The sequence below is a fragment of the Bos javanicus genome, chromosome 26 (genome assembly GCF_032452875.1).
Source record: "Bos javanicus breed banteng chromosome 26, ARS-OSU_banteng_1.0, whole genome shotgun sequence".
NCBI lineage: Eukaryota > Metazoa > Chordata > Mammalia > Artiodactyla > Bovidae > Bos > Bos javanicus.
The window spans coordinates 48,788,998-48,809,153 of record NC_083893.1 but is presented as its reverse complement, the minus strand read 5'-3'; positions in this window follow the sequence as shown (position 1 = coordinate 48,809,153).

Below are 20,156 nucleotides of genomic sequence, written 5' to 3'. Positions count from 1 at the left end.
ACTGAAGCGACTTAGCAGCAGCAGCAGCAGGTCTTCAGTTCTTGGTCCTGGTCTTTTTCCACACCCACTCAGGGGGCCGCCTCGCCCTGCCTCTGTCCATGGTGCTGGACAGACCTGCCGGAAGAGGGCCTGGCGTGGAGCCAGCTCCTCCACTGACCAGCTGGGGGACCAGAGGCAGCCGTGGACCGTGAGTCCCCATCAGGGAAAGCAGAACTAAGACACGACTCACAGACCCCCTGCTTCCTGACTGTTCTGGGGCACGTACCCGCAGGGCTCAGGGAGGCCTGTGGTTTGGGCTCAGATCCGCACCTGCACTCTGCATCTTTCCTTACCTCTCTGAACCTGCTCCCCTGTCTGCAGAACAGTCAGGGTGAGCACTTAGTCATGCTGGGAGGCTATGTGCACATGAGCGCCCGGCTCCAAGCCTCTGGTCCACGCACCCCGAGAAGCAGATGCTCGTTTTGGCCGAGAGTGCGGAAGAGACTGCGTGCAGACTGGAGCTGTGTCCTGGGTGCAACCCTACCCTTGGCCCCCGACACAGAAAAATGTACTAACCCGTATTGATGAGGACGCTTCCTTAATTGCCAACTTTGATGCATCTTTTCAATATACTAAAACCCCTAATGAAGACGTGTACGAGATTAACAGATACAATTAGAAAGAGAGTCTTTCTGTTTCATTCGCTACAGAATCAGCTTTTTATTGCACAATTTATAACACCTTCACATTTCAAAGTCAGGGAACACAGAAAGGGGAACACAGCACACCCAAGTGTATCATACATAATTATCTTTAGAGGAAAATGAGAACAAAACTGTGAGATAAATCTCATTGCCTGTTGAATAGTGAAAATCCACAAGAAACAGAAAAGTGTCCAAGAAGTTTGTGTTCATCACAAACACCTTTCCACACTGGCTTCATAAACCCTTATGACCTTCAAGACTCTGGTTAAGTCTCCTGGCCAGCATTCTCAACATAAAATAACAGTATTTAAGGAGTTTGTAACATAAGAGTTTCAATGGGTTTTGGAGCCAAGGTCAGAAAGACAGGCAGCCAGAAGCCCTGTACCACAGCATCTTCATCTGAGGGCAGATTGGGGCAGGACCCCGCGCGGGCCAGACCAGGGGTCCGCAGGCACACCGGACATGGCTGGGAGCCCAAGGCTGCCAACAGGCTGTGCCCGTAACAGTAAGGATGCCTCTGGCCCTGGTCATCACCCACTGTGGCCGGAGGCCTGGAGGACCTGCTTTCATGAATGAGGCAATGGTCCAGAAAACTACCTGAACTCCAGGCCCCACCAAGGATGCTGGGCTTCTGGCCTCTGTGACTGGACAGACATCCTCTACCAGACGCCAACCCTGAGCCCGCCTGGCAGGCCCGAGCCAGGCACAGCGGCTGAGAGCTGCCACCAAAGCACAGGTCTGCCCCTGGGCCTTGTAGTGGGCACCCACCAACCAGCGCTTGGACCACAGCCAGCATTTAATAACATCTGCTGCTCGGGGCATCGGGCACAAGACACAGGGCGGCACGTGAAGAGCCGTGTGTATTAGCCTCACATCTGCAATCCCTGACCCAGGGAGGCAAGGGAGAGGGGAGAAGGCGGGAGTGGAAGGGAGGGAGGGGGCGGTGGACAGGCCAGGCTCTCCAGGGCTGACACAGCCCCAGGGCTTGAAGAAGAAAAACTACATCCAACTGCTGACTATTCCTTGTGCGACTCCTATAACAAGAGAGTTAAAAACAACCAGTGGGAATTATTCTGACTTTCTGGGAGCTCTCTAAAAAGCTGAGCATTCCTCGGGGGAGGGTCACGGTAAGATTCTCTCATGTGTTAAAAACCGATTAAGGCCTACGAGCTAATGGTCACTGTGGGTCTCAACTGCAGGAGGTTACTGTGGAGACATGGAGAAGCCAGGAGGAGGCTGCGGCTTTCTCCCCGACCATCAAGGACCCACAAAGCCGCCAGCAAAATGGGACAGTGAGTTATGAAAACCGAGGCCTTGGGGCTCCTGCAGGACCTTGGGACCTTGGAGATTTGGGGCAAAGAGTGCAAAACAGTATTACATACTTAACATCACTGCACTGTACACTCGAAACGGCTAAGAGGATACAGCTCAGGTTGTGTGCATGTTACGACTTAAACGATAAATCAAAAGATTCGGGAGCAGGAAGTGGTCAAGCTGAACCGTCAGTGCCTCACTGCCCTCCCTCCCCTCCTCAAGTCCCCTCCTACCCACCTCCCTAGGGTCCCCCCATTCACTTCCCTAGGGTCCCCCTCACCTCCCCGGGTTCCCCTCACCTCCCCGGGTCCCCCTCACCTCCCCGGGTCCCCCTCACCTCCCCCAGGTCCCCCTCACCTCCCCCGGGTCCCCCTCACCTCCTCAGGTCCCCCTCACCTCCCCCGGGTCCCCCTCACCTCCTCAGGTCCCCCTCACCTCCCCCAGGTCCCCCTCACCCCCTCGGGTCCCCCTCTTACCTCCTCAGGTCCCCTCACTTCCTCGGGTCTGCCATCTCCCTCACCGGCCGGTGGTATCTCATCCTGGCTGACCCAGTGCCCTCCTGGGTCACAGCCTGAGTGCTTGTGTCCAAGCCCCCAGGGTGGACGCTGGTGGCTCTGGCATCTTCTACCCCTGCCCTGGAATGCAAGTCCCCAGCTCAGATGGGACTAACCCGTCCCCATCATGGAGACTGCCTGCTCCCTGGCACTCCGTGTGCCTTCAGAGGGACACCACCAACTCGCAGGGGGGCATCAGGTCTCTGCTGACTTCCAGGAGGTGGTTTCACAACCTCTCCAGCTCAGCTAGGAGGGTCCCCAGGTCACGTCGCCAGCAGCCCCTGTGATGGAGACCTGGGTCCCCTTGCCGTGACCACAGGCGGACAGAGTGCGCTTCCGGGAGAGGGCTGAACTGGCTGCAGCCTCCCAGCAGCCAGGGCATAAACCTTCGCACCCCAAGAGGAGCCAGGGCACTCAGGCACCTCCTGTTAGGACGACCCTACGACGTCACCTGCACCAGGAGGACGGCCAGAGGCCCACCCAGCACTCTGCTGGTGTGGACTGGGATGGGCCAGCCAGGCTGGGACATGTGGTCACCCTGGTTACAGGGATGCCACCTGGGAATTTGGGGACTGAGAAGAAAAGGCGCATCTGATGCAGATTCCGAGTCTGCTAAGACACTGACGGGGCCGACCCCGTCCCAGGAGGAGGTCAGAGGCTCATGGGCCAGTGACGTGCCCAGGCTCACGGCCCAGGCAGCCTGGACGTCTGCAGCGGAAGCTCTCCGTGCCCACGCTGCAGCTTGGTCCAAGACCTAAGGCTGGCTTATCACATATGCTAATGCATTTCCAGGTTTAGTTGGGGCTCAAGTGGTCAAGGATGAAGAGAATGCATTATTTCCTATCCTTTAAATCATGGGGAGAAATCCAGAACATAAAATGGATCATCTTTAAGTGCACAGTTCAGTATGAAATATGTTCTCATGGCCGTGTAACTGTCACTAAAACAGGGAAGGCCTTCATATCCTATTTCAAGTTCATCACTAGAGGGATAGTGCCTACAAGCTTCAATTACTCATAATGGCCCATCTCTGGGAGTCCTACATCCCAGGTAATGAGCATTAAGCTAAAATACCCTTGCTTAGCTCGTAGGAAACATTCTGACCAGACCCACCTGTGAAGGCTTCAGGAAGGAAGAAATTAATATTCCCTCCAGAGTCCAGCTAAAGCAGACCTTCATTCCCTCCCCTCTGAGTATAAAAGAAGCCTGAATTCTGACTTGGGGAAGATGGTTCTTGGGACGCTAGTCCGCCACCTTCTCGGTCTGCCGGCCTCTGAATAAAGCCACTCTCTGCTGTCCCGACACCTCATCTTCCATCAACTGGCCTATCATACAGCGAGGACTACAAGCTTGGACTTGATGACATCACCACTGCCCATCTCCAGAACTTTCAGGGGAGGAAAGATCCCACATGCCTTGCAGCCAAAAAATAAAAAACACACAAAACAGAAATGATATTGTAACAAATTCAATAAAGACTTTAGAAATGGTCCACACCCAAAAAAGAAAAAAAAAATCTTACCAAAAAAAAACCCACACTAACTTACCATTCCCCTCCCCCAGGCCCCAGCACCCACCATCTACTTCCTGTCTCTACGAATGTGATTATTTCCAATACTTCACAGAAACGGAATCACCTGCTGCTTATCCTTTTGTGTCCGGCTTACTTCACTCAGCCGGATGTCCTCAAGGTTCATCCACGTGGTAGCAGGTGTCAGAACTGCTTTCCGTTTAATGCTAAATAATATTCCATTGCACATAGGCAGGCAGGTTTTACAAAACAGAACGCGATCCTCAGCCTCCAAGGTGGCCTCAAGGTCAGAGGCATCCGACGGGCCGGGGCACAGGTCATGGCAGCCGTGACCTTGACACTGGGCTGGACTCTCCTTCTGTGCTGGGAGCCTCCCTGTCCCCCGGGCTATTCCGCACGTTGGCCCTGAGAGCAGCTTTCAAACTAATAAAAGCAAATGGAGTTTTCCGATCGCTCCTAATGAAGTGATGGGACTTCTGACACTCACTGGGAGGAGAAGTTAATTCTGAAAGATGGCGCTCATCTCTGGGTGGCCTTTCAGGGGGAACAGCGCAGCTCTGGGGCCCCGGCTGGCACAGTGGATGGGCGACGGGTACTGGCGCTGGGCTCTCGCCAGCTGGCCCTTCTGCCCATTGCCAGGGCCAGTGACCTCCTCTGCAGCTGAGTGGCCTGGCTACAGAAGGCTGTAAGACCACCCACTCAGACAGAAGCGCATCTCACACAACACAGGCAGACACGCAATGGGCCACGAGGGGACCGGCCTGGAGGAAGCCTGGAGGATGGGGGCAGGACTGTTTGTTCTCGTGGCGTCCACATTTGAAAAAGCCCCATAAACTGGAATCCTGTGAGCCCTGTGGCATGTGAGGGTGAAACCCTTGAGTAAGACTATCCATGCACACAGACGGACCCTGAGCTGTACAGATAACTCAGAGTCCCACCCGGAATCCTATGCATGTGGCTGGAGAAAGTGGCTGAGGGTTCAGAACGGACGTGGACGACACCTCTGCATCAAAACCCTGATGATCTTAGCTGCCTTTCTGATTCTTCTCCAGTGTAGACAAAGCTCTTGCTTCAAGGAGACGGGAACGTTGCAAGGGCAGGCGTGCTCATCCTCACCCCGCCGATCCACGTGGACAGACTGCACCCAACCATCCCCTTCCCCCAACCTCCAGACTGGTTCCCGCGCAGGGCGGGGTGGCCAGCCCACCCAGCTCCGCCATCAGCTCCCGGAAGCCCCGGGCCAGCTGCTCTCCCGGGCCTTGGTTTCCCCTTTGCCCCCATCACACCCAAGCCCCTCTCCTCTAAGTGGCTCCACACACACACACACACCCCGATGCACCCCTTCCTTCTGGCCAGCTCAGGCCGCTCACTGGGCAACCCTGACCAGGAAGGGAGCCCCGTGCCCTGAGGCTGAGTTAAGACTGGCCACTGCCTTCATGGGACCCCTTCCCCAGGGCCAGAGGTGGACTCAGGGGCCACGTCTCCCATCTGGCTGAGGTCCAGGGAGCTGTCTGATGTCCTGCTGGGCACAGGAAAGGGGTCCCCTCATGAAGGGTCCCGGGGGCTTCTCCACCCCCTTCCTGCCCAGGCGATGATGATAACGGTGGCTCAGGGCATGGTCCCCAAGGACAAGAGAGCCCGTCCAGGGCAGAGTGTGTAGCCCTCATACTAGGCTGTGAGACTCACCCCCCTGGGACACTGCCCTCTGTGGTCAAGAGCATCCCGCCCCGTGGGCCACCTGCTCTGACCCCTGAACCACCTGGAGGAGCTCCTCCGCGTGGGCCACACAAGTCACCCTGCAAGAGCCGGGCGACCACACTAAGAAGACTGCTCTCCCGTCAGGGGTGGTGGAGAAGCTGGGGGCAGGGTTACCCCTTTCCTCTTCTATGCCAAGGGTCTCAGCCACAGGCACTGAAAGAAATCGCTTCCGTTTTTATTTCCTCATAAAAGATCCTCTCTGTTCCCACGACTTCCCTGGGCTGGGAGAAGAAAGTTCCAGCAAACCCGACTGACTCCAGCCGACACAGAAGATGTGGGGCGGGCGGGCGGCGTGGGGGTCAGGGCACCATCCCCGCCCCCTACCCCCCGACTTCAGGGCCCACAGGCCCCGTCCACTGGGAAGAGGCAGCCCAGTCAGCGTTGCCCGGAGCCCAGGGAGGCGGGGCCCAGACGCCCCGAGCAGAGAGTGGGGAGGACAGGGCAACCGGACGCCGACCCAAGCAGAGTCAGACAAGCCAGGGCTCAGAGCACCTGCGGCCGCTGCGCCCACAAACCCTTGGAGGATCGGTCACGGAGCACGGTCACTCCAGCGCGCTCCCAGAAACACCACCGCTAGGGGGCGTGCACGAGCAGCCCCGGGGCTCCCTGGGCGACCAAGCTGGACTGCGCTCTGGGAGGCCGCTCGCCCAGGCCGGCAGCTCCTGCCCGGCTGGGTCTGGACGCAGATGCCGTCCCCACAAGACGGCCCAGGGCAGCGGCAGGCCCACTAGACGGGTTGGAAACGGGCTGCGTCTTCCCACACAGCTGCATGCGTAAGCGTGTGTGCACATGCCTGTGGGCACAACGCACACCCACACACGCACACGTGCACCCACGCACGCACCGGCCTGTCTCCCTAGGTAGTGCCTGGGACCCTGGGCTGCCGTCCCCCCGGAAGCTCAGCTGCCCCGGTCAGCACGGTGGACCCTGCCCAGCGGCCCCACTGAAAAGACAGGTCCCCTCTGTCCACCCCCGGGCCGGCTCTGCAGCTGCGGAGGGGACAGGGCACAGCTCCAGCCCGGGTTCCGGAGGCACTAGACGCCTGCCCGCCGTCTCTGCCCTGTGACCACCGCGAGGACAAGCCTAGGCTGGCCAGGGGGGTGAGGAGGGGCCCCGTAGGGCAGCCCCCAGCCGACCCCACGTACTCCACGCATGTGAGACCCATCACCCCCAGCCGAGGCCAAGGCGGGACCAGAGACCCCGAGCGGGTGGCGGAGGGCGGGGTGCGCGCTGGCCCGGCGGTGACACCAACAACCCTGCAACTTACACGAAAGCGAAACCAAAATCCAGCGGCGCGCAGGAGGGAGGAGTCTCGTCAGACGCTGGGCTCCCTGCCCTGGAAACCAGGGTCCTGCCGCGATACCAGGAAAGGGCCGCCCGGCCCAGCGCGGCTTTGCAACAGCGGGGCCAGGAGACCACACTTAGGCTGCCGAGAACCACACCGGAAGGGAGCTACTATCCTCCCGATGAGGGAGCGGGCTCCTCCTCTGACCTGCCCACCCAGCAAGGAGTGGGCCTGCACCATCCAACACTGATGCACAACCCGCCCCCCACCGGGGGCGCTGAGAGGACGGCCCCTGGGGTCTTGTCCAACCTGGGCTCACACCTGAGCATGGTCTTTACCACTTCCACCGCTTTGTCCACAGCCACGTTCAGCTGCCCACACCTGGATTCCCACCACGGCCTCCTTGAGGCCAGCCTCCCTGGCATGGCGTCCCCTGCCTCCCCTCCCAGGCCCATCTAGTTCAGCAGAGGTGAAGTTCCCATGGCCACTGTCCAGTGGCCTCTGGGGCTCCCCAGCCCTCTGCGTGGTCGAGGTCCAGCCTCACACTTACCCAAGGGACCCGCGCGGATGCTGGACACAGACAAGCAGGACGTGCCTCGTGCCTCAGTGGAGCCAGCGCTCGGGAGAAAGGGAGTGGGCACGCGGGCAAAGGCACCGAGGCGTAGGGGGCAGCTGACCCGGACCCGGGCTCATTCCTGTCCCCTCCTGCAGGCAGCAGGGGCGGGGAGGGGGGGCGGGGCAGGAAGGCAGGTAGGCGAGAGCCCAGCCCCCTGGTCAGCGCAGAGGCAAGGGCTGCAACTGTCACATCACCAAGTGCCATGGGCTGAGCCGAGGAGGGTCAAGGATCAGGAGAGGAAGGCGAGAGCTGGGGAGGGCAGTGATCTGCTTAGAAGGGGCCTCACTGGCCAGGTGAGGGGGGCGGGAGAGGTGGCCCTGGGCACGCAGGGGCAGCAGCAGGGAGCCCCGTGGGGAACAGGCTGTTCTGTGTCCTGCCAGTGGGCATGGGTGCATGAGTTCACACGTGTGGTAAAGGGCAGAGAACTAGACACGTGCACATGCCCACACACACACATGCATGCACGGGGACCCCCAAGAGCACACACACACAGGCACACAGCAGGGCACACGGACAGGCGAGATCTGATGGAGGTCAGAGGGCGGAGTCGCGGCCGTCAGCCTGACCCTGCGTGGGCAGCGGGTAGGGACAGCCAGGACTCCTGTTACTTCTTACCCTTGCTCGTGAGCCTACCATTATCTCCAGTTTTGTCAAAGCCCCGCCGGCCAGCACTCAGAGAAAAGGCCACAGGGAGGATGGATCCCTTAAGGGATGAGCAGGTGGGGGCCTGCTGGGGGCCGGGGGCCACAGGCCAGGAGCAGCAAGGATGGCATGGCTGCCTGGGCTTCGGGCGGAGGAGGCAGGGTCGGGTTCCCCCAGGTGCCCGCATCACCCCCAGGCTCTGTGCTGAGCTCCCCGCAAACAGCAGAGGCTCAGATGGAAATGAACCCAACTTATAACTTTGACGGGTCATTTGAGTTTGTGAATGAGGCTAGTTTGCCAAAATGATTCTTCCCTCTTTAATTAAAATCCTTTATTAACTGCCAAGCTAACACCATCCCGCAAGACAGACAAGATAATGAGTCCACATCCTTCAGCACAGGCGGGCAGCCATCCAAGTGAGGCGGGAGGTTCAGCAGAGGGGCCAGGCCCCTGCAGACGTGCCTCACTCAGGATGCCGTATGGCCCAAACCCCGGCAGAGGTTCCAGCTGGGGCACACAGACCTGACCGAAGATCATATGAGGAACAGGGTCCAGCCCAGGGCTTTGCCAGGCCACATGGCTCCCCACGGGCTCCATGCAGACCAGGCCGGGGCAGGGCGAGTGCCCAGTCAGGGCACCTGGAAGGGAGGCGGCCTGGACCGGCAGGGCCCAGACTCGCTCTCAATCTGTGTCAGCTGAGTGAGGACCCTGAAAACAGAAGGTTCTGGATGCCAAGGGGCAGCAGGCTTGCATCCCAGTCACCCCGGCCGTGACCACAGACAAGGGGCAGGGCCAGGGAGAAGGGGCGGGTACAGTCATCCTTGCCAAGGGGGCACATGGGGAAGTGACTGTCCACCAGCCTGGTTCAGCCCCAGGACATCAGCCCTACACTCATCTCCCATGCACTTCACTTGAAACATTTAAAACAGACAAGAACAGTGGCTCATACAATGAAAGCCATGTATAGGCCACCAGCCTTTCTCAATCTTAAATCACACTGCCCGCTACCCTTTTAAGTGTAAAATAAATACCTGAGTCCACACCGACATAAATATGTTATTGGAAAAATTAATGGAGAAAAGAGACAAATCTCCCAAAATCTCCTTGTAGAACTCCAATATTCTGCCTAACGACACCCCTTACACGTGGGCCGTATAGATGGCTTTCTCCCAGAGGACACTGACCAGGGAAAACCGTGGCTTGACTGTGGAGGCGTGACAGACCTCAGCCAGGCGACCAAAGTCACCATCAGCAGCGTTACATGCAGACCATACTCTAGGTAGGACATGATGAGAAGCACACTTGGCTCTGGTTTTCCTACCACAGCCCCATCTCAGGTCAGTTCAGTCGCTCAGTTGTGTCCAACTATTTGCAACCCCATGAACTACAGCACGCCAGGCCTCCCGGTCCATCACCAACTCCCGGAGTTTACTCAAACTCATGTCCATTGAGTCGGTGATGCCATCCAACCATCTCATCCTCTGTCACCCCCTTCCTTTAGCCTCATCTCAGCACAACAAAAACCTCAGACAAATCCCAACAGAGACATGTCTCACCTGCCTGGCACTCCTGGGCAGCACCTGCCCAGCACTCCTCAAGCTGCTAAGTTTATCAAAAACAGGGAGTGTCTGAGAAACTGCCCAGCCCAGAGGAGCCTCTGGAGACACAACCCTAAGAGTCAATGTGGGATTCTGGATGGGACCCTGGGACAGAGAAAGAACACTAGGTAAAAACTTTGTTGTTTAGTCACTCAGCTCTGTCTGACTCGTGACCCCATGGACTGCAGCACACCAGGCCTCCCTGTCCTTCACCATCTCCCAGAGCTTGCTCAAATTCATGTCAGTGATGCCATCCAACCATCTCATCTTCTGTCACCCCCTTCTCCTTCTGTCTTCAATCTTTCCCAGCATCAGGTCTATTCCAATGAGTTAGTTCTTCCCATCAGGTGGCCAAAATGCTGGAGTTTCAGCTTCAGCATCAGTCCTTCCAATGAATAGTCAGAGCTGATTTCCTTTAGGAGTGACTGGTTTGCTCTCCTTGCAGTCCAAGGGACTCTCAAGAGTCTTCTCCAGCACCACAGTTCAAAAGTATCAATTCTTTGGTGCTCAGAGTTCTTTATGGTCCAACTCCCATCCGTACATGACTATATGGACCTTTGTTGGCAAAGTAATGTCTCTGCTTTTTAATATGCTGTCTAGGTTAGTCATAGCTTTTCTTCCAAGGAGTAAGCCTCTTTTAATTTCATGGCTGCAGTCATCATGTGCAGTGATTTTGGAGCCCAAGAAAAGAAAGTCTGTCACTGTTTCCATTGTTTCCCCATCTATTTGCCATGAAGTGATGGGACGAGATGCCATAATCTTAGTTTTCTGAACGTTGAGTTTTAAGCCAGCTTTTTCACTCTCCTATCTTTATCAAGAGGCTCTTTAGTTCTGCTTCGCTTTCTGCCACAGGATAGTGTCAACTACCATATACGAGGTTATTGATATTTCTTCTGGCAATCTTGATTCCATCTTGTGCTTCATCCAGTCCACCATTTCACATGATGTACTCTGCATAGAAGTTAAATAAGCAGGGTGACAATATACAGCCTTAATATACTCCTTTCCCATTTTGGAACCAGTCTATATTCTGTGTCCAGTTCTAACTGTTGTTTCTTGACCAGCCTACAGTTTTATCAGGAGGTGGGTCAGGTGGTCTGGTATTCCCATCTCCTGAAGACTTTCCCACAGTTTGTTGTGATCCACACAGTCAAAGGCTTCAGTGTAGTCAATGAAGCAAAAGCAGATGTTTTTCTGGAATTCTCTTGCTTTTTCGATGATCCAACAGAATTTGGCAATTTGATCTCTGGTTCCTCTGCCTTTTCTAAATTCAGCTTGAACATCCGGACATTCTCAGTTCACATACTGCTGAAGCCTAGCTTGGAGAATTTTGAGCATTCCTTTGCTAGTGTGTGAGATGAGTGCAATTGTGCGGTAGTTTGAGCATTCTTTGGCATTGCCTTTCTTTGGGATTGGAAGGAAAACTGACCTTTTCCAGTCCTGTGGCCACTGCAGAGTTTTCCAAAATTTGCTGGCATAGTGAGTGCAGCACTTTCACAGCATCACCTTTTAGGACTTGAAGTAGCTTAGCTGGAATTCCATCACCTCCACTAGCTTTGTTTGCAGTGATGGTTACTAAGGCCCACTTGACTTCACACTCCAGGATGTCTGGCTCTAGGTGAGTGATCACACCATCGTGGTTATCTGGGTCATTAGGATCTCTTTTGTACAGTTCTGTGTATTCTTGCCACCTCTTCTTATCTTCTGCTTCTGTTAAGTCCATATTGTTAGAAAATGTGAATGAGGTATGAACTTATATCTGATAATAATGTATCAATATTGGTTCATTAACTATAGCACATCTTCCATACTGGTGTAAAACGCTAATAACACAGAAAACAGGGTGTTGACGGGGATATGGAACCCTCTGGACTTTGTGCCCCAGTTTTCTGTAAACCTAAAACTAGTCTGAAAAAAATCAAGCCTATTAATTAAAAAAAAACAACTAACCCCTGATGGTCCCGACTGTCCCCCCAGGTCCCTCAGCTCCCCCTTTGTAGGACAGGGAAGGTCTTCTGAGGCTAAAACACAAGATTCAGGGCGGGGGAAGCTGACCCAAAACAGCCAGAGGTCTGTGTGCGGTGAGGCCAGCCAGGCCCGTCCTTGCGCGCTGCAGCACACCTGGGAGGGCCCTGCGGGTCACCAGCAGCGAGGCGCCCCACCCCCCAAGAGCCGTCTGGACAAACCAGGTGGGCTGTGAGGGTGCCGGCTGGGGCTCCCCGCGGCCACCCGGGCAAGGAGGGGTCGCAGGGTGCTCCCCCACAGAGGTGCAGACCCCGGGACGCCCAAGGACCCCCTAGGACGGAGGTCTCAGGTGCCCGCCCTGTGGGGGCGCCCTGTTCCCCAGACACTGGCGCCCCGACCAGAGGCCTCCGAGGGACCAGGTCCCTGGGACCCCCGAGGGCCGGGGGGGCAGCGGGGCTGAGTCGTCGTCGTCCCGGCTCCCTGGGCACCGCGGCCTCCGTGTGCTCGCCTGGAAATGAGGCCCACGGTCGGGCCCAGGGCGGAAGCCTGAAGAGAGGTAAGGCCGACGAGCGACACCTGCACAAGCAAGTGCGCGAGGCGCCCTCGCGAGAGTCTCCGGCTTCCGGTGCCTCCCCCAACCCCCGCGCGCGCGTGCGCACACGGCCCGGCGCGCGCTCCCGGACCCGCTCCCACGCGCGCCTCGGTCCTCGCGCGCCCCCTGGCGCCCGGCGGCCGGCCCTGCGGGCGGCGCGCACCAACCCGGAGCGCGGAGAGCAGCGCCCCCGCGTGGACTCACGCCGTCTCCGCCCGCGCGCAGGGCCGCCGCCCACGTGGACGTCACTCCCCCGGCCCAACCGCCGGCAGCTGAGCAGCGCGGAGCCCTGCGATCCAGGAGCGGCTAGAGAGCGAGCGCGCCGGCCTGGGCGATTCTGCAGGCGGCAGAACGGACGCGTGAGAGCCCCTGGAGGACATCCTGGCGCCTGTGACCATCAGTGCAGGCCTGGTCCCCCCGAGGCCGCCCGGGCGTCACGCGGGGCCCTGGGTGTCGCCTGCGGTCACCGGGCCCTGTGGCTGGAGCAGAGGGGCGTCCCTGTAGAGCTACGACCGCGGCACGCGGGGCGGGGGACGGGGGTCCGGGGGCAGGGACCCGCCCCAGCCAGGCAGAGCCGGCCACGCTCTCCGACCTCTGGTTACAGGGCCGGTATCTGCGCGCGGCCTCCTGGGCAGTGCGGCCCCCCGGCCAAGCTCAGAGGCTGCGCGTCCCCAGGGGCGAGGAGACCCCTCACCCACCCACCAACCCCGCCAGCACGGACGCGCCCAGGCCGGCCCTTCCAGAAGGCAGGCGCACAGGGACCCACCCCCCAAGAAGAGGGGCTCACCGGGACTTACCTCTCCAGAGGCAGGGAGCGCCTGGGGCTGACCTCTCCAGGACGGGGTGCACTGCGGTCGAGCCCTCCAGAAAGTTGTCTGTGCGGCACCCCTCTACGCCCCCCACCCCCCGCACGTGCTCGGCGTGCCCCTTCCCCGTGCACCCCCAAGGGCGCACACCCGTCCCGGGTTGGGTGGGCAGGGCCTGCACAAGTCCGGGCACCGGCCCTCTGGGATGGCCAGGGAAACAGGGTGGGAGAGACAGGGAAACAGGGTGGGCGGCCGAGCGGGGCGATCTGCCACGACCCCCGAGCAGCTCTCCAAGGGCTAATTCAAGGGTAGGCCTCCGGGTCACTGGCTGGGTATGTGTATCAGGTTAAGAGAACACACACAGTAACGCTGTGTTCCCTAGATAGAGCGCTTGAGTGTTTGCACAGAGGGCCGGAGCCTTGCTCCATCAGCACCTGCTGCTCCCCAGGCTGCCCCAGCCAGGGTGACCGCGCCCGGCCGGGACCCACTGGGCAGAGAGGGGCTCGCCCTGCACAGAGACGGTGTCTTGCCGACAGCCGCCGATTGGAGAGCCAAGGGGCTACTGGCCCGGAGCCCAGTCTGAGCACAGCACTTGCTGGTGATGACCCTGTGCTGCAGTCCAGAGGCGTGGGGCCTAGGAGCTCAACCACCCGCTTAGAGGGGAGACTTTGGCAAATTTCTGCACCTGTTCCCCCCACGACAAAAACGACACCTGTGACACCCATTGTGCCGAGTCCTCAGCAGTTTCTACACGAGAAGCCCCAGGCTTCCCACAGACTGGCCTTCACGGAGGCAGCTCCTCTGATCCAGTCTTCTCCCCACCCCCCACCCCCCCACCCCCACCCCACACCAGCTCTCCACCCTGTTAGGGCAGCAGGACCGCTCAGCAGGCCAGCGCTCTGCCCTGTGCTCAGTCCCCTCTGGACGCCTGGAAACATGAATGGCTTCCCTCTGCGTCACCAGGGAAGGAGCTGATTCAGTGACTCCACTATGTGTAGGATGAGCTCTGGGGCCAGGTGACCCAGGGCCAAACGCCAGCTCCACCGGGTACTGTGTGACCTGGAGCAGGTGGCTTACCCTCTCCGTGCTGTTTCCCCAAGTATAAAATGCGGTTGATGATGCCCACCTCACAGGGTTATTGTGAGAAGTAGTGATTCATGGAATCAAATATATAGGACAGGACTCAACATGTGATCAGCACCAGGTGGGTGGGGGCTAGCTGTCATTACACCATGCCACTAACTCAGGGATGCACACTGAGCAAGGAGCCAGGACCCAGTGACCATGTTGAAGGTAAGCTGTGTTTCCCTGGCGAACAGTTCAAAGTTCAAAGAGAAGACTCGAGGCTGGTGGTTACCCTGTGGTTCTTTAACAGGATCCCTAGGGAAGAACACTGATCCCCCACAGACCACACGCCCAAGGCTTCTTCAGCCTGTGCAGGGACCCCTGGCAGGCCCGCCCTCAGGGAACCCAGACTGTTCAACACTCCCGTCACCTTGAAATTTTTCATCACTGTACCTTTGGACTTGGGTTTGCTAAGTGAAGTCCTGTGTGGATCTGAGAGTTGGACTATAGTCCTGTATGTATAGTCAGTAGCCAGGTGTGGATTTGAGAGTTGGACTATCAAGAGCTGAGCGCCGGAAGAATTGATGCTTTTGAACTGCGGTGTTGGAGAAGATTCTTGAGAGTCCCTTGGACTGCAAGGAGATCCAACCAGTCCATCCTGAAGGAGATCAGTCCTGGGTGTTCACTGGAAGGACTGATGCTGAAGCTGAAACTCCAATACTTTGGTCACCTGATGTGAAGAACTGATTCATTGGAAAAGACCCTGATGCTGGGAAAGATTGAGGGCAAGAGGATAAGGGGACGACAGAGGATGAGATGGTTGGATAGTATCACCGACTCGATGGACATGGGTTTGAGTAAACTCCAGGAGTTGGTGATGGACAGGGAGGCCTGGCGTGCTGCAGTCCATGGGGTCGCAAAGAGTTGAACACGACTGAGCGACTGAAGTCCTACAGGACAAGCGTATGTGTATGGACAGGAGGTGCCCACGACATGCATTCATACATGTCCCCTGCCCCCCGTTCATACACAGCATAGAATCCCAGTGCCCCATGCACGGGACGCCCTCAAGACTCAGAGCAAGCGCAGGGGTGCGTGTTACACCTGTGACCCCACAGCCCCGAGGCCATGCTTTCCACTCAGACCACAACTTACTTCAAACACAGAAAGAAGGTAATGGCGTTCTAAGAGCCACACGTGACCAGGAACCCTGTCTGCCCTTCTGACCTCCAGGGATTCATACGAGAAACTTGTAATTTACTCACACAAAATGTGTTGTCTTAGGAGATAATTAAAAATTATCCACAAATGGTAGTCATTCAGATGAAAGTGGGGGAGCACAGGAGAGGCCCTTTCAGTCCTAAGTGCTGAGTCCTGGCCCCTAATTTTAAAAACCCACAGTATTCTTGATGGAGGTAAAAGTCCTGTCATTTTGGAAGCCCAAGACCTCCGGCTGAAGCTGTCATATCAAGATGCCCAAAGCACAGTTCCCAGGGCTGGAGTCAGCATCTTCCTGGTTCAGACCCCACTGCCAGCCCCCGACCCCTGCAGAGTGACTTAGACACCCTGTAGTCAACCTCAGAGGATGCTGAGTTCTCAGCTGAGCTGGTGCGTGGCGAGCCCGGCAATGCCCCACACACACCCTCCCTGTTTTGGCCAGCTGAACTCACATCTTCCGGATCTGAACATCGGTAGATAACGGACAGACCTCTATGCAAAAGTCCCTGGAATTCTGAAACCAGTGTGGGGCTACGAACTATAAAACCCTGTCTTTGAAATTACCCATTTTGGTGCATGAGGCAACAACTTATATATCCATTACAACTCACCATCTGACATGTGGTATAAAAAATGAATTTATCTGCAAGGTGGCTCAGATGGTAAAGAATGTGCCTGCAATGCAGAAGACCCAGGTTCAGTCCCTGGGTAGGGAAGATCCCTTGGGGAAGGGAATGGCAACCCACTCCAGTATTCTTGTCTGGAGAATTCCATGGAGAGAGGAGCCTTGGTGGGCTGCATGGGGTCTCAAAGAGTCAACACTTTCACCTTCAGGGGAAAAAAATGTTTGAATTTTGGTAACATGTATCTTTTGTCAAGTTTAAGAAAACTGACTTTCATTAAAAATTAAGCCGGAAATCATGTTTCATATTTTGGTCTTAAGCTATGAACTTCTGATTTGGCCACGCAAGCATACATGCTAAGTTGCTTCAGTTGTGTCCGACTCTGTGTGACCCCATGGACAGCAGCTCACCAGGCTCCTGTGTCCAGGGAATTCTCTAGGCAAGAATAGTGGAATGGGTTGTCATGTCCTTCTCCAGATTTGGCCACAGGATTGGTCTTATTTCTGTAATTCCTTCCAATGAGGCAGGTAATGATCACCTGTGTCAAGTGCTTTAAACACATTACAGGTATTTCTGAGGTCAACTAAACTTCTCTGCAGAAGTTTAACCTAACAGAAGCAGAAGATATTAAGAAGAGGTGGCAAGAATACACAGAACTGTACAAAAAAGATCTTAGTGATCCAGATAACCATGATGGTGTGATCACTCACCTAGAGCCAGACATCCTGGAGTGTGAAGTCAAGTGAGCCTTAGGAAGCATCACTACAAACAAAGCTAGTGGAGGTGATAGAATTCCAGCTAAGCTATTTCAAGTCCTAAAAGGTGATGCTGTGAAAGTGCTGCACTCAATATGCCAGCAAATTTGGAAAACTCTGCAGTGGCCATAGGACTGGAAAAGGTCAGTTTTCCTTCCAATCCCAGTGAAGGGCAATGCCAAAGAACATTCAAACTACTGCACAATTGCACTCATCTCACACAGTAGCAAAATAATGCTCAAAATTCTCCAAGCTAGGCTTCAACAGTACATGAACCAAGAACTTCCAGATATTCAAGCTGGATTTAGAAAAGGCAGAGGAAACAGAAATCAAATTGCCAACATCCATTGGATCATCGAAAAAGCAAGAGAATTCCAGAAAAACATCTGCTTCACTGACTACGCCAAAGCCTTTGACTGTGTAGATCACAACAAACTGTGGAAAAGTCTTCAAGAGATGGGGATACCAGACCACCTGACCTGCCTCTTGAGAAATCTCTATGCAGGTCAAGAAGCAACAGTTAGAACTGGACATGGAACAACAGACTGGTTCCAAATTGGGCAAAAAGTATATCACGGCTGTATATTGTCACCCTGTTTATTTAACTTCTATGCAGAGTACATCATAAGACATGCTGGGCTGGATGAAGCACAAGCTGGAATCAAAATTGCCAGAAGAAATACCAATAACCTCAGATATGCAGATGACACCACCCTTATGGCAGAAAGTGAAGAAGAATTAAAGAGCCTCTTGATGAAAGTGAAAGAGGAGAGTGAAATAGTTGGCTTAAAACTCAACATTCAAAAAACTAAGATCATGGCATCCAGTCCCATCACTTCATGGCAAATAGATGAGAAAACAATGGAAGCAGTGACAGACTTTCTTTTTGGGGGGTACAAAGTCACTGCAGATGGTGACTGCAGCCATGAAATTAAAAGACACTTGGTCCTTGGAAGAAAAACTACGACCAACCTAGGCAGCATATTAAAAAGCAGACATTCACTTTGCCGACAAAGGTCCGTCTAGTCAAAGCTATGATTTTTCCAGTTGTGTATGGATGCGGGAGTTGGACCATAAATAAAACTGAGTACTGAAGAATTGATGCTTTTGAACCGTGGTGCTGGAGAAGATTCTTGAGAGTCCTTTGGACTGCAAAGAGATCAAACCAGTCAATCCTAAAGGAAATCAGTCCTGAATATTCATTGGAAAGACTGATGCTGAAGCTGAAGCTCAATACTTTGGCCACCTGATGTCAAGAACTGACTCATTTGAAAAAACCCTGATGCTGAGAAAGATTGAAGGCAGAAGGGGACGACAGAGGATGAGATGGTTGGATGGCATCACTGACTCGATGGACATGAGTTTGAGCAAACTCCGGGAGTTGGTGATGGTCAGGGAGGCCTGGCGTGCTGCAGTCCACAGGGTGACAAAGTGTTGGACACGACGGAGCGACTCAACTGACTGACTGTAACTGCTCTGCATGACTGGAAAGTTGTTTTCTTAAAAAACAAAAATTGAGATTTTCTAATTATAAAAATATGCTTTTTAAAAATTTAGTCTCTTTTTCAAACTCATCAGTAGGTGTCTGAAAATGGAGAATAATTCTTCCTTCTTGAGCAAGTCTTCCATCAGTCAAGATGGGCGGGACCTGAAGCTCCTGATAGAGGTCAAGAGCCCCGCTGACCCAGAATGACAGGAGGTCTCCGTCACCACAGGGCAAGGTCACCCCGTCCTTTAACCTGCCAAGGACCACTGACATTATTAGAGCGAGTCTCAACGCATTTGTCTACAGCCTTCTTCAGGTCAGTCCTTGGACTACAGGAGTGACAGCGATGAAGGAGGAGGTGGGATGAACTGCCTCCCTGAGGACGCACTGCCTCAGGAGAGGGACAGCCAGAGCGGAGCGTGCTGGCCAGTCACCCCGGACTTCTCATCACAGGCAGAAAGGCAGTCTGATTCCATCCACCTTGGTGGGGCGGCCTCATGGAAGGGGCGAGCCTCAGGTCTCAGGGGTCGTACAATACTGGAGTCATATGTAAAAGCCCAACCCTGCACTGGGTCCTGAAGCTAATAAGTCTCGTATTTCCCTGAGTTCCTCACCTGAATTCCTAACTCCTTTCAAAAATCAAGCAATCCTATTGGGATTTTTTAAGTCCATTACTGCAAGCTGTTCCCCTAAGTGGATACCAATCCCCCAGGAACCCTCACCAGGAGGCTACCTCAGGGCGGGACACACGGTAGAGCGGAGCTGCCTGCCCTTCCCTAGTGAGCCCTCCTGGTTCCCGGAAGAGCAACCTGGACGACGGGAGGTGTGGCTCCCCAGGGTCCAGAGATGAAGTCCTAGCAGCAGTCACTGCCAGCGGCCTCAGCACCTGTGCAGTGACCCGCCACTCCCGGCCCCTGGCCCGGCACGAGCCCTCAGCCCAGCATGCCTCCCTGAATTCCCAAGTGAATTCAAGCACAGGGAACTGTGCAGGCGAGGAGCTGGCGGAGCCGGCCTGTGGGGAGGCCCCTGCTCCCTGGCAGACAGCAATGGATAGACTTGCTCCATTCTATCCACATGCACACTTGCTCACCAAGTATGTGAGCTCACTAGAGCCCTCACACAGCACCAGCCCGTGGTCTGCTCCCAACAGAGCTCGGCCTCAGGTAGCATCTGGATGACACCCTGTCGCCTTCTGACATCTCTCGGATGCTGGGAACTATTTTGTCTCCAGAGAGAAGACAACAACTCTGACAAAAGGTGATGACTAGGGCAGGCGCGACTGATCGGGGTCGACCTGTGAAAGGTGAAGTTCCACTGGGCACAGGAATCACCTGCCTTACTCCCAAAATACATCCAGGAAGTCAGTGAGGAATGGCTATCAGTTTGCACGAAGGTCTCTTGGCCTTCCCGACGTCTAGCCAGAAACACCTGCAAGGTAGAAATCTGCTCCAGTGTCACTCCAACATACCTGGAGCCCACGGAGCCAACAGCTAACAGGGCTCAAGAGGTCAACCTCATGTTCAGCACGGGGACAACTCCCCAAAAACTCTCCCAACTCAAACCGGATGCTCAACCGAGGACGATACTGCCAGAGCTCTTCATCACGCAAGAGTCCCCTGAAGGGAGTCTGTCCTAAAACGCATGTGGCATCTTACACTATCAGAG